The following is a 13,948-nucleotide window of genomic DNA, read 5'->3' on the forward strand; positions in this document are numbered from 1 at the left end:
CAACTGTTTCTGAAAGCAACCTAAAATCACTAGAGAGAAAGGTGCACGGTCCTTTTCTTTGGTGAAAAGAGACTCACTTGACAGACTCTGGGTGCATCTTGGTGCGAGGTGAGACCTCCCAATGCTGAGAACACCTCCCCAGGGACTGAGACGTTGGTGGCAGTCATTATTGTGACCTAGTACAGGCGTGCTCACATAGATGCTAGCAGATGCCACTGGAGTCCTTGCCCTGGCCTGTTGCCACGGGGGTCTGCCCCAGCCACCAGAAGACTGATTTAATCCAGCTCAGCCAGGGAAGGCAGTCCACCCTAGGGACTGGTCCCACCCAACAGCAAGCCCTTGGGCAACCTGTGGGCCTGCATAGACGGTGTGTGTGGGGCCTTTGCTGTGGGGCGAGTGGGGGTCCACTTCAGTAGGTCAGGGCGTGTGCATGGGGCAGGACAGCGTTGAAGGGTGTGTGGCCCTGAGGGTGGTGGGGCTTGTCAGTTGCAGCAGACTTGTGCTTCTCAAAGAGCCACATAGGAGATCAACCGCACCTTCCAAAGCCTGAAACAACTGCGTGCTCCCACACGTGGGGCTGGCCCCAATCAGCTGCAATCCTGAGAGAGCTGACAACAGCCTTGCATGCTGGAGGCCTACAGCAACTGTAAGCCCCTGAGCCTCGCAACCAGCCACACTCGGAGCCTACTCACTTGACAGAAAAACTGCAGCAGAAATGTAGTATTAGACCTTGCAGCCAACTGTGTTGGGGCTCCCTATGCCTGAAAAAGTGACTGAAGGGTCCATAGCAGGCCCTAATAGCTGAGCATTACAACCAGCTGGCCAGGGGGACAGTCTAGACACCCTGGGCACCTGCAGCAAGAGAAATCCTGCCACAACAGAGGGACACATGTAGCCCATACAGGGGACACTCCTGGAACGTTTGGAACTGGTGACAAGAGGGAAGCACATGGCTGGGCCTCATAAGGCATCTCTTACATAAGGTCACTTCTCCAAGATTGGGAGCCATAGCTGACCTACCTAATACATAGATATAAGCACAGAGAAAGAGGCAAAATGACGAGACAAAGGAATATGTTCCAAATAAGGGAACAGGACAAATCCTCAGGAAAAGAACTAAACGAAACAGAGATAAACAATCTACCTGACAAAGAGTACAAAGTAATAGTCATAAGGATGCTCACTGATGTTGGGAGAAGAACAGATGAACATAGTGAGAACTTCAACCCAGAAATGGAAAATATAAAAAAGAACCAATCAGAGCTGAAGAATACAATAATGGATTGAAAAATTCACTTGAGGGACAGAAAGTAGATGATACAGAAGAACGGATCAGTGAGCCGGATGAAAGACTAGAGGCAATCACCCAAGCTGAATAGAAAAAAAAGCACTGAATGAGGACAGTCTAAGGGAAATATGGGACATCAAGCACAGTAACATCCATATTATAGGTGTCCCAGAAGGAGAAGAGAGAGACAAAGGGGCAGAGAATCTATTCAAAGAAATAACAGCTGAAAACTTTCCTAACCTAAGGAAGGAAACAGACATGCAGGTACAGGAAGCACAGAGAGCTCCAAACAAAATAAACCAAAGAGGCCCACACCAAAATACATTACAATTAAAATGTCAAGAATTAAAGATAAAGAGAGAATCTTTTTAAAAAATTATTTACTTATTTATTTATTTTTTGAGGAAGATTAGGCCTGAGCTAACATCTGCTGCCAATCCTCCTCTTTTTGCTGAGGAAGACTGGCCCTGAGCTAACATCTGTGCTCATTTTCCTCTACTTTATATGTGCACACCTGCCACAGCATGGCTTGACAAGCAGTGTGTAGGTCTGCACCTGGGATCCGAACTGGCAAACCCCAGGCCACTGAAGTGGAATGTGTGAACTCAACTGCCGTGCCACCAGGCCAGCCCTAAAGAGAGAATCTTAAAAGCCACAAGAGAAAGGCAAGTGACATACAAAGGAAACCCCATATGACTATCAGCTGACTTCTCAGCAGCAACCCTATAGGATAGAGGAGAGTGGCATGATATATTTAAAGTGCTGAAAGGAAAAAAACCTATAGCCAATAATACTTTACCTGGCAAGGTTATCATTCAGAATGGAAAGAGAGATAAAGAATTTTCAAGACAAAAAACTAAAGGAGTTTATCACGAGGAAACCAGCCTTACAAGAAGTGCTAAAGAGACTTAGTTAAGTGGAAAAGAAAAGACCACAAATAGGAACAAGAAAATGATCCAAAAACAAACAAAGAAGCTAATCATCAGGGAAATGCAAATCAAAACTACACTAAGATATCACCTTACACCCGTTAGATTGGCAAAAACATCCAAAACCAAGAATGACAAATGTTGGAGAGGTTGTGGAGAAAAAGGAAACCTCATACACTGTTGGTGGGAATGCAAACTGGTACAGCCACTATGGAAAACAGTATGGAGATTTCTCAAAAAGTTAAAAATAGAAATACCCTATGACCCAGCTATCCCATTACTGGGTATCTATCCTAAGAACCTGAAATCAGAAATCCCAAGAGTCCCTTGCACCCCTATGTTCATCGCAGCATTATTTACAATAGCCAAGACGTGGAACCAACCTACATGCTCAGAAACTGATGACTGGATAAAGAAGATATGGTATATATACACAATGGAATACTACTCAGCCATAAAAAAAGACAAAATTGGCCCATTCGCAGCAACGTGGATGGACCTCGAGGGTCTTATGTTAAGCGAAATAAGCCAGTCAGAGAAAGACGAACTCTATATGACTCCACTCATAGGTGGAAGTTAACATATTGACAAGGAGATCTGATCGGTGGTTACCAGGGAAAAGGCGGGGTAGGGGGAGGGCACAAAGGGGGAAGAGGTGATCCCACAACATGACTAACAATAATGTACAACTGAAATCTCACAAGGTTGTAATCTATCATAACATTAATAAAAAAAAAATGAACTGGAAAAAAAAAACAAACAAAGAAAACAAAACAATAAAATCACTGGTAAAGATGAATATATAGTAAAGGAAGCTATCAACCACCAATGAAATTAACACAAAGGTGAAAAGACAGAAGCACTAAAATTATCTGTTTCCGTGATAAGAGTGTAACAGATACACACACACAAAAGAGGTTATAGATGATATCAAAAACATAAAATGGGGGAGGAGAGGAGTAAAAGAGTACAGCTTTTAGCAAAAAGTCAAACATAAGAGATCATTGACAATATAGATTGCTATTTATGTAGGTTATTATACATGAACCTCATGGTAATCAGAAACCAGAAATCTATAATAAATACACAAAAAATTAACAGAAAGGAACCCAAAAATAATACTTAAGAAAGCCATCAAACCACAAGGGAAGAGAGCAAGAGAAGAAAGGAACAGAGAAGAACCACTAAAACACCCAGAAAAAATGTAACAACATGGCAATAAGTACATTCTTATCAATAGTTACTTTAAATGTCAATGGACTAAATGCTTCAATCAAAAGACACAGGGTGGCCAACTGGATAAAAAAACAAGACCCATATATATACTGCATACAAGAGACACACTTCAGACTTAAAGACACTCACAAACTGAAAGTGAAAGGATGGAAAAAGATACACCACACAAATGGCAAGAAAAGAAAGTGGGGGGGTAGTAATATTTATATTAGACAAAATAGACTTTAAAACAAAAACTGTAACATGAGACAAAGAAAGGCACTACATAATGATAACGGGAACAATCCAACAAGAGGACATAACACTTGTAAATATCTATGCACCCAACACAGGAGCACCTAAGTATACAAAGCAATTATTAACAGACATAAGAGGAGAAATAGATAGTAACACAATAATAGTAAGGGACTTTAACACTCCACTTACACCAATGGATAGATCATCCAAACAGAAGATCAATGAGGACACACTGGCCTCCAATGACACATCAGACCAGAGGGACTTAGTAGATATAGAACATTCTGTCCAAAAACCACAGAAAACACACTCTTTTCAAATGCACAGGGAACATTCTCCAAGAAAGATCACGTTAGGCCACCAAACGAGTTTCAACAAATTTAAGAAGACTGAAATAATACCAAGCATCTTTTCTGACCACAACAGTATGAACACAGAAATCAACTACACAAATAAAACCAGAAAAGCCACAAATATGTGGAGATCAAACAAAATGTAACTGAACAACTACTGAGGCAACGAAGAAATCAAAGGAGAAACCAAAAAATTCCTGGAGACAAATGAAAATGAAAATATGACATGTCAAAATTTATGGGATATAGCACAAGTGGTGCTAAGAGGGAAGTTTATAGCAATATAGGCCTACCTCAAGAAACAAGAAAAGTCTTCAATAAATAATTTAACAGCACACCTAAAGGTACTGGAAAAAGAAGATCAAACAAAGCCGCAAAAGAGTAGACGGAAGGAAATAATAAAAATCAGAGCAGAAATAAATGAAATAGAGACTAAAAAAACAATAGAAAAAATCAATGAAAATAAGAGCTGGTTCTTTGAAAAGATAAATAAAATTGACAAATCTTCAGTCAAACTTAAGTTTCCTTAAGGCACTGATCTTCAGAGAAGGTGAAATGGCTTTAGACAGCTAAGATTAGAATGAGAAACCCATTCAACATCACTATGAGGGCAATGCAAACCCAAACTACAATGAGATATCACCTCACTCCAGTCAGAATGGCTGTAATTAACAAGACAGGAAACAACAAGTGTTGGAGAGGATGTGGAGAGAAGGCAACCCTCGTACACTGCTGGTGGGAGTGCAAACTGGTGCAGCCACTATGGAAAGCAGTGTGGAGATTCCCCCCAAAATTAAGAATACAGTGACGTCAGCAACATGGTGGATTGAGCTATTCCCTTTGTCTCTCCCCCTTTCGAATCTCAACTAAATGGACATTCACTGACCAACAGAGGAAGCCCACACAGTACAACAGGATGCCTGAGAGACACATGCAGCTATAAATCTGAGGGTGGAAGGACTGGCCCTCTGGGAAGTGGCAGAGAGAGGTGAGCACTCCCGGCCCCTCCCCCGGTAGCCCTGTGCACATGCATGAACACTTTCCAGCTTGGTGCAAGTGCCCTGAAATTGGGAACATGCACTGGATTGACTGTAGGAAGAGGTGGTGGCTGCCCTTAGCCCACTCGTGATTGCTTTCCTGGTGGTGGGGAGGAGCCCACTGTGCCCGTGTGGGCCCAAGGAGGGGCCCCAGCTCAGTGTCAGGGAGGAAGCCCCACCTACCAAGCACAGTGGCCGGCAGGACCCCAAGCAGAAACCACAGCAGAGGTATATGCTGGAGCAAGTGCACTGCAGGCCTGCGTGAGCACTCACAGTACTACTGAGCCCCAAAAGAGGGAATGTGCCCCTGGGGTGACTGTAAGAAGAGGTGGCAGTCCTTAGCCTGCTCCTGATCGCTTTCCTAGTGGGGGAGGAGCCCACTGGGTCCCTGCAGCCCCGAGGAGCAGCCCGAGCTCCATCCTGGCAAGGAAGCCCTGCCCACTGAGCACAGCCCACACCAGCACCTGAACGCTCCCCTGGAGGGTCCAGCACTCACAGTACCACCACAGCTTCCAGCAGATGAGGTTGCACCCGAAACACTGCTCCTGCTCCCACCTAGCAGCAACAGGTGGAATGTGCGACCTAGTACTGCCACAGATGCCCCAACAAAAGACCAGTTCATCAAACACCACGAGAAACTGCAGCAACAATTCAGGCCAGAAGGAAAAAGACGATTCTCCAGAAACCAACCCTGAAGGCACAGACATTTACAACTTAAATGACATAAATCAAAACAGCTGTCATAAGGAAACTCAACGATTTACAAGAGAACACTGAAAGATAGTTCAATGAGCTCAGGAATAACAGGAATCTCTTCAACAAGGAGATTGAACTTATAAAAAAGTATCGAGCAGAAATTCTGGATATGAAAAACAATGAAATAAAAAATCATCTACAATCTTTAAGAAATAGAGCTGATGTTATGGAGGAAAGAATTAGTGATTTACAGGATAAAAATATAGAAATTCTACAGGTGGAGGAGGAGACAGAACTAAGACTTAAAAAAAATGAAGGAATTATCTGAAAAATATCTGACTCAATTAGGAAAGGCACCATAAAGATTATACGTATTCCAGGGGGAGAAGAGAGGGCAGAAGGAGCAGAGAGGTTGTGCAAAGAAATAATTGCTGAAAATTTCCCAAACCTGGGGAAGGATCCAGATTTACAAATACATGAAGCTATTAGAATGTCTAATTACATCACTGTCAAAAGACCTTCACCAAGGGATATCACAGTAAAACTGGCAATAGACAATGACAAAGAAACAATATTAAGGGCAGCAAGGCAGAAGAAAATAACCTACAAAGGAATCCCTATTAGGCTTTCAGTGTATTTCTCAGCAGAAAACCCACAGGCTAGGAGAGACTCAAAATACTAAAAGACAAAAACTTTCAGCCAAGAATACTCTATGCAGAAAAAATGTCCTTCAGATATGATAGAGAAATAAAAGCTTTCACAAATAAACAAAGGCTGAGGGACTTCATCGCCACTAGACCTCTCCTACAAGAAATGACTAAAGATGCCCTCACACCAGCAACAAAAAGGAAAGGTCTACAAAGCTCTGAGCAAGGAGACAAACAGAGAGACATGATCAGAAACCTGCAGCTCTCAACCAGAACAGGGAGGCAAAGGCTCAATTACAACTTAAAAGAGAAAGGGAAAGAAAGCATCAAACATAATGATAAACACTTCAACTCAGCCACAAATGCACAAAATTCAAAACAGAACAATTTCTAACAGCAGTTACTCAGAAGGGGAAGAGGAAGAGGATAGAACCTGCTTAGGTTAATAGAGATAAGAGGCTACAAGAAAGTGGACTATTTCATCTATGAGATCTTATATACAAACCTCACGGTAACCACTAAACAAAAAATCAAAGCAGAGTTCACAATTCACAAAATGAGAGAAAACTGAGAAAACCTCCTCAGAAAACCAACAAAATGAAATAGCAGTCAGAAATACAAAGGAGAGAAGCAATGGAAACATAGAACAACCAGAAAACAACAGATAAAATGGCAGTATTAAACCCTCATATAACAATAATCACTCTAAATGTAAATAGATGGGGTTCGCCAATCAAAAGACACAGAGTAGCTGGATGGATTGAAAAACAAGACCCAACAATATGCTGCCTCCAGGAAACACACCTGAGCTCTAAAGACAAACACAGGCTCAGATTGAAGGGATGGAAGACAATATTCTAAGCTAATAGCCAACAAAAGAAAGCAGGTGTTGCCATACTTATATCAGACAAAGCAGACTTCAAGTTAAAAAGGATAATGAGAGACAAAGAGGGGCAGTATATGATGATAAAAGGGACGTTCCACCAAGAGGACATAACACTTGTTAATATATATTCACCTAACACTGGGCCACCAAAGTACATAAAGCAATAATTAACAGACCTAAAGGGAGAAATTAACAGCAACACAATAATAGTAGGGGACTCAACACCCCACTTACATCAGTGGACAGATCATCCAGACAAAAAGTCAACAAGGAAATAGTAGATTTAAACAATACACCTGATCAGATGGACTTAACAGATACATAGAGAGCATTCCATCCCAAACCAACAAAATACACATTCTTCTCAAGTGCACATGGGTCATTCTCAAAGACAGACCATATGCAGGGAAACAAGGCATGCCTCAATAAATTTAAGAAGACTGAAATCATCTCAACCATCTTTTCTGACCAGAATGCTATGAAACTAGAAATCAGCTGAAAAACTAGGAAAGTCAGAAATATATGGTGACTAAACAACATGCTATTGAACAACCACTGGATCATTGAAGAAATCAAAGGGGAAATAAAAAATAACTGGAGACAAACGAAAATGAAAATACAACATACCAATTCTTATGGGATGCAGTAAAAGTGTCATAAGAGGGAAATTCACAGCAATTCAGGTGCATCTAAACAAACAAGAAAAATCTCCAATAAGTAATCTTAAACTGCACATAACAGAACTAGAAACAGAACAAATGAAGCCCAAAGTCAGCATAAGGAGGGAAATAATAAAAATCAGAGCAGAAATAGAGACTAAAAAAACAGTAGAAAGGATAATGAAACTAAGAGCTGGTTCTTTGAGAAGATAAACAAAATTGACAAACCCTTAGCCAGACTTACCACAAAAAAAAGAGAGAAGGCCAAACAAGTAAAATTAGAACTGAAAGAGGAGAAATGACAACAACAGATATTGCAGCATACAAAGGTTTATAAGAAAATACTATGAAAAATTATATGCCCACAAATTGGTTAACTTAGAAGAAATGGGTAAATTCTTAGACTCATACAACCTCTCAAAACTGAGTCAAGAAGACATAGAGAATCTGAATAGAAAAGTCACAAGAAAAGAGATTGAAACAGTAATGAAAAATCTCCCCAAAAACAAAAGTTCAGGACAAGACAGCTTCTCTGGAGAATTCTACCAAACATTCAAAGAAGATTTAATAACTATCCTTCTCAAACTATTCCAGAAAATTGAAGAAGACAGAATGCTTCCTAACTCATTGTATGAGGCTAATCTTACCCTAATACCAAAACCAGACAAGGAGAACACAAGGAAGGAGAATTACAGGCCAATATCACTGATGAACATAGATGCAAAAATCCTCAACAAAATATTGGCAAACTGAATACAGTAATACATTAAAAGGATAGTACACCATGATCAAGTGGGATTCATTCCAGGGATGCAGGGATGGTTCAACATCCGCAAATCAATCAATGTGATACACCACATTAACAGAATAAAGAATAAAAACCACATGATATCTCAATAGATGCAGAGAAAGCATTTGATAAGATCCAACATCCATTATGATAAAACCTCTCAATAAAGTGGATATAGAAGGAAAGTACCTCAACATAATAAAGGCCATATATGACAAAGCCACAGCCAACATCATACTTCATGGTGAAAAACTGAAAGCCATCCTTCTGAGAATAGGAACAACACAAGGGCGTCCTCTCTCGCCACTCTTATTCAACATAGTACTGGAGGTTTTGGCCGGAGCAATTAGGCAAGAAAAAGAAATAAAAGGGATCCAAATTGGAAAGGAAGAAGTGAAACTCTTGCTGTTTGCAGATGATATGATTCTATAAATAGAAAACACTAAAGAATCCATCAGAAATCTATTAGAAATAATCAACCACTACAGAAAAGTTGCAGGGTACAAAATCAACTTACAACAATCAGTTGCATTTCTATACACTAATAATGAACTAGCAGAAAGGGAAATCAAGAACACAATCCCATTTACAGTCAAAACGAAAAGAATAAAATATCTAGGAATAAACTTAACCAAAGTAGTGAAAGACCTGTACACTGAAAACTATATAAGACATTATTGGAAGAAATTGAAGAAGACATAAAGAAATGGAAAGATATTCCAAGCTCATGTATTGGAAGAATAAACATAGTTAAAATGTCTATACTACCTAAAGCAACCTGCAGAGTCAATGTAATCCCAATCAGAATCACATTCTTCAGGGAAATAGAATAGAGAATCCTAAAATTTATACCGAACAAAAGACCCCAAATAGCCAAAGGTATTCTGATAAAAAAGAACAAAGCTGGAGGTATCACAATTCCTGACTTCAAAATATACTACAAAGCTATAGTAATGAAAACAGCATGGTACTTGCACAAAAACAGACACACAGATCAATGGAACAGAATTGAAAGCCCAGAAGTAAAACCACACATCTATGGACAGTTAATTTTTGACAAAGGAGCCAAGAACATACAAAGGAGAAAGGAAAATCTCCTCAATAAATGGTGTTGGGAAAACTGGACAGCCAAATGCAAAAGAACGAAAGTATACTATTATCTTGCTTGAGTTAATACAAAAATTACCTCAAAATGGATTAAACACTTGAAGGCAAGACCTGAAACCATAAAACTCCCAGAAGAAAATATAGGCAGTACATTATTTGACAGTGGTTTTACCAGCACCTTTTCAAATATCATGTCTATGCAGGCAAGGGAAACAGAAGAAAAAATAAACAAAAGGGACTACATTAGGCTAAAAAGCTTCTGCAAGCAAAGGAAATCATGAACAAAATGAAAAGACAACCCACCCACTTGGAGAAAATATTTGCAAATCATTTATCCAACAAGGCATTGATCTCTAAAATATATGAAGAACTCATACAACTCAACAACAACAAAACAAAAAACCCAATCAAAAAATGGGCAGAGCAGGGGCTGGCCCCGTGGCCGAGTGGTTAAGTTTGCATGCTCCGCTGCAGGCGGCCTAGTGTTTCGTTGGTTCGAATCCTGGGTGCGGACATGGCACTGCTCATCAGACCACGCTGAGGCAGCGTCCCACATGCCACAACTAGAAGGACCCACAACGAAGAATATACAACTATGTACCGGGGGGCTTTGGGGAGAAAAAGGAAAAAATAAAAAAAAAAATCTTAAAAAAAAAAAAAAAAAAAATGGGCAGAGCATACTAACAGACATTTTTCCAAGGAAGATATACAGATGGCCAATAGACACATGAATGATGTTCAACATTCAGCAATTATTAGGGAAATACAAATAAAAACCACAATGAGATATCACCTTACACCAGTCAGAATGGCTATAATTACTAAGACAAAAAAACAACAAATGCTGGAGAGGATGTGGAGAAAAGGGAACCCCCATACACTGCTGGTCGGAACGCAAACTGGTGCAGCCACTATGGAAGCAGTATGGAGAGTTCTCAAAAAATTAAAAACAGAGATACCATATGATCCAGCTATCCCACTACTGGGTATTTATCCAAAGAACATGAAATCAATGATCCAAAGAGATTTATGCACCCCTATGCTCTTTGTAGCATTATTCACAATAGCAAAGACATGGAAGCAACTGAAGTGCCCTTCCATGGATGAATGCATAAAGAAGATGTGGTGTATATATATATATATATATATATATGCACAATGGAATACTATTCAGCCATAAAAAGAGAAAATTGTCCCATTTGCAACAACATGGATGGAACTTGAGGGTATAATGTTAAGTGAAATAACCCAGAAAGAGAAAGATAAATACTGCATGATTTCACTCATATATGAAAGATAACAAATACATGGATAAAGAAAACAGATTAGTGGTTACCAGAGGGGAAGGGGGTTGGGGTGAGCAAAAGGGATGATGGGTCACAAATGTATGATGATGGAAAAATTAGACTACTGGGATGAGCATGATGAAGTGCCTTCAGAAATTGATAATAATGTACATCCAAAATTACACAAAGTTATAAACCATTATGATCTCAATACAATTACTGGGGAAAAAATCAAGAATAGAACTACCATACAAGCCAACTATTCCACTGCTGGGTATTTATCCAAAGAACATGAAAACACAAATGCATAAAGATACATGCACCCCTACGTTCATTGCATCATTATTCACAATAGCCAAGACTTGGAAGCAACCTAGGTGCCCATCAAGGGACGAATGGATAAAGAAGATGTGGTATTCATACACAATGGAATACTACTCAGCCATAATAAATGATTAAATCTGGCCATTTGTGACAACGTGGATGGGCCTTGAGAGTATTATGCTAAGTGAAATAAGTCAGAGGGAGAAAGTCAAATATCATATGATCTCACCCATAAATAGAAGATAAAAACAACAACAAACAAACACATAGATACAAAGATTGGCTTGGTGGTTACCAGAGGGGAGTGGAGGAGGGAGGAGGGCGAAAGGGGTGACTGGGGACATGGGTATGGTGCTGGATAGTAATTAGTCTGTGGATGGGCCACATGATGTAATCTATGCAGAAATCGAAATATGATGATGTGCAGCAGAAATTTATATAATGTGATAAACCAATGTTACCTCAATTAAAAAAAACGGGAGGAAGCAATCAAAACAAATAGGTAAATAAACAAATCTTAATGAGTAAAATCTCATTTAGATGTACTATTTCCTTTGGACTCCTAATCTCTGCAAATACCACATTTTTGACTTCAATCTCAATTTTATTGTTAATATAAACTTACATAGTATTCTGTGGAATTCACTATTATGTGTTACTTTTAACTGCTATTTAAATACATATACATGTGGCTTATATACAAACTCAGCTATTTAACTCATCAATTTCTCTAATTAATAACTGTGGTTATAGAAATGAAGAGATAACTAAACAAGTTTCATATTTCATTTACTAGAAATAGGAAATAATGACATAATAATAAAAGTAATATTCATTTAAAGCTGTCATCTTTACTAATTTTGTAGAGAAAGGCATCACTACAATTCACTTTAGGAAGATTTACATGTCTACACTGATAACTTCATAATTCTATGAGGGACTAAAGAATCACTTTTCAAAATCCCAAAGCTAGGAAAAGTGGAAACGCGCGTGTGTGTGTGTGTCTGTGTTGCGGGATATTTTTTGAGAATAAAGAGTAGTTTAGTTCAGCTGGGGCAGAGAATACACAGAAGGCAAGGCAGGGGAGGCAGAAATAAAATTATAAAGATAGGTTGGGGCCATAATGTGGAGGATTTCGCAAGTTGGCTAAAAATTATGTATTTACATTTAATAGAGAATACAAAAATTGATTTTATTATACATGAATAGTAAAGAAAGAGCTTTAAAGAAAAGTGTTAATATAATAAGATCAATACTCAAATAGTTTTTAGAAAGAATTTTAACATGGTACTGAATAAGAAAATCTATTTTCATTCCTCCATTCATGCACTTGACGGAGCACCGACCATGGCCCAGCACGTGGAGTGAGTGAGACAGACTTGGCCCCTGCACTCTGGCAGCTTACCATTCCAGAGCTTTTGCTTAGATTACCATTTATTTCAGATGGTTTCTTGGTCCGATGCCTAAGTGCTACTGGTTTTCTTTCCTTGGTTCCCCATTGTGAAGGGACATGTAGCACTGAGGCTCCTACTTTTTTGGTATGATCACATAGCCACTTGACAAGTATGGACCGGGTGTGCCTCTCCTTGTGCAGAAGCTGTGATATGGATGTATAAAATGTCTCTGTCTGAGGGAGCTTACATCCAAACTGGGGAGATAGGAAAGGTAAGAGTCACCTTTAGAAATGATTACATATCAAGGTAAGGTAGTTAATATGAATGCATCTAGCATAAAATTATAAATGGAATGCATTGAGAAAAGGAGGAGAAAAAAGCAGGCAGCAATGGTGTGGAAAGGCTTAATGAAGAACTGAGGGAGTTGGCCCAGTGGTGTACTGGTTAAGTTCGTGTGCTCTGCTTCAGCGGCCCGGGGTTTGTGGGTTTGGATCCCGGGTGTGGACCTACACACTGCTCATCAAGCCATGCTGTGGTGGCATCCCATATACAAAGTAGAGGAAGAATGGCACAGATGTTAGCTCAAGGACCATCTTCCTCAAACAAAAAGAGGAATATTGGCAACAGATGTTAGCTCAGGGCCAATCTTAAGCTCTGTTAATTAAAAAAGCAAACAAACTAGGGTGTGACCTGGGGAGGACTCAGGGATGGAGAGGAAGAGGCACTGCCCCAGGGGCCGAGAACGGGCCTCAGCAGACAGCACTGCAGAGTGGCAGACGGGACTCAGCCAGGAGCTGAGCACACTAGGACTTGAATCCCGTAGAACCTTCTTGGACTTCTTACATAAAATGAGAGACTAGCCGAGAATGATTTCAAAGGTCTCCTCGAATTCTGTGACAGTCAGGTTGGAGGAGCTTATCTTGAAGTGCTGACTGAAGGGACGGAAGACTGGGGATTAACAGAAATCAGAAGGATTCTGAGGTCATCTAGGTGTAGGACAAAGATAGGACACCACCTGTCTTTTCTCCAAAAATACATTCATATCTATCATCTTAAAAAAATTAAGTGTGCCAAGTCTT

The 13,948-nt window shown here is 39.8% G+C and overlaps 1 protein-coding gene across 12 annotated transcripts in view; it reads right to left on the reverse strand.

Moving 5' to 3' along the window:
- Positions 1–13,948, reverse strand: part of SLC17A5 (solute carrier family 17 member 5) — a 69,550-nt gene that overhangs the window by 17,174 nt on the left and 38,428 nt on the right. For 2 of the 12 annotated variants that reach the window (XM_070225137.1, XM_070225136.1), the window contains exon 11: positions 12,248–13,817. The exons of 8 other annotated variants lie outside the window; for them this stretch is intronic. The gene's annotated coding sequence lies outside the window, so the exon portion shown is untranslated. Of the gene's footprint in view, positions 1–12,247; positions 13,818–13,948 lie in introns of those variants that run through there. 2 more of the 12 variants (XM_023650659.2, XM_070225139.1) reach the window with 2 other exon arrangements.

This window comes from Equus caballus, chromosome 10 (genome assembly GCF_041296265.1).
Source record: "Equus caballus isolate H_3958 breed thoroughbred chromosome 10, TB-T2T, whole genome shotgun sequence".
NCBI classification, from domain to species: Eukaryota; Metazoa; Chordata; class Mammalia; order Perissodactyla; family Equidae; genus Equus; species Equus caballus.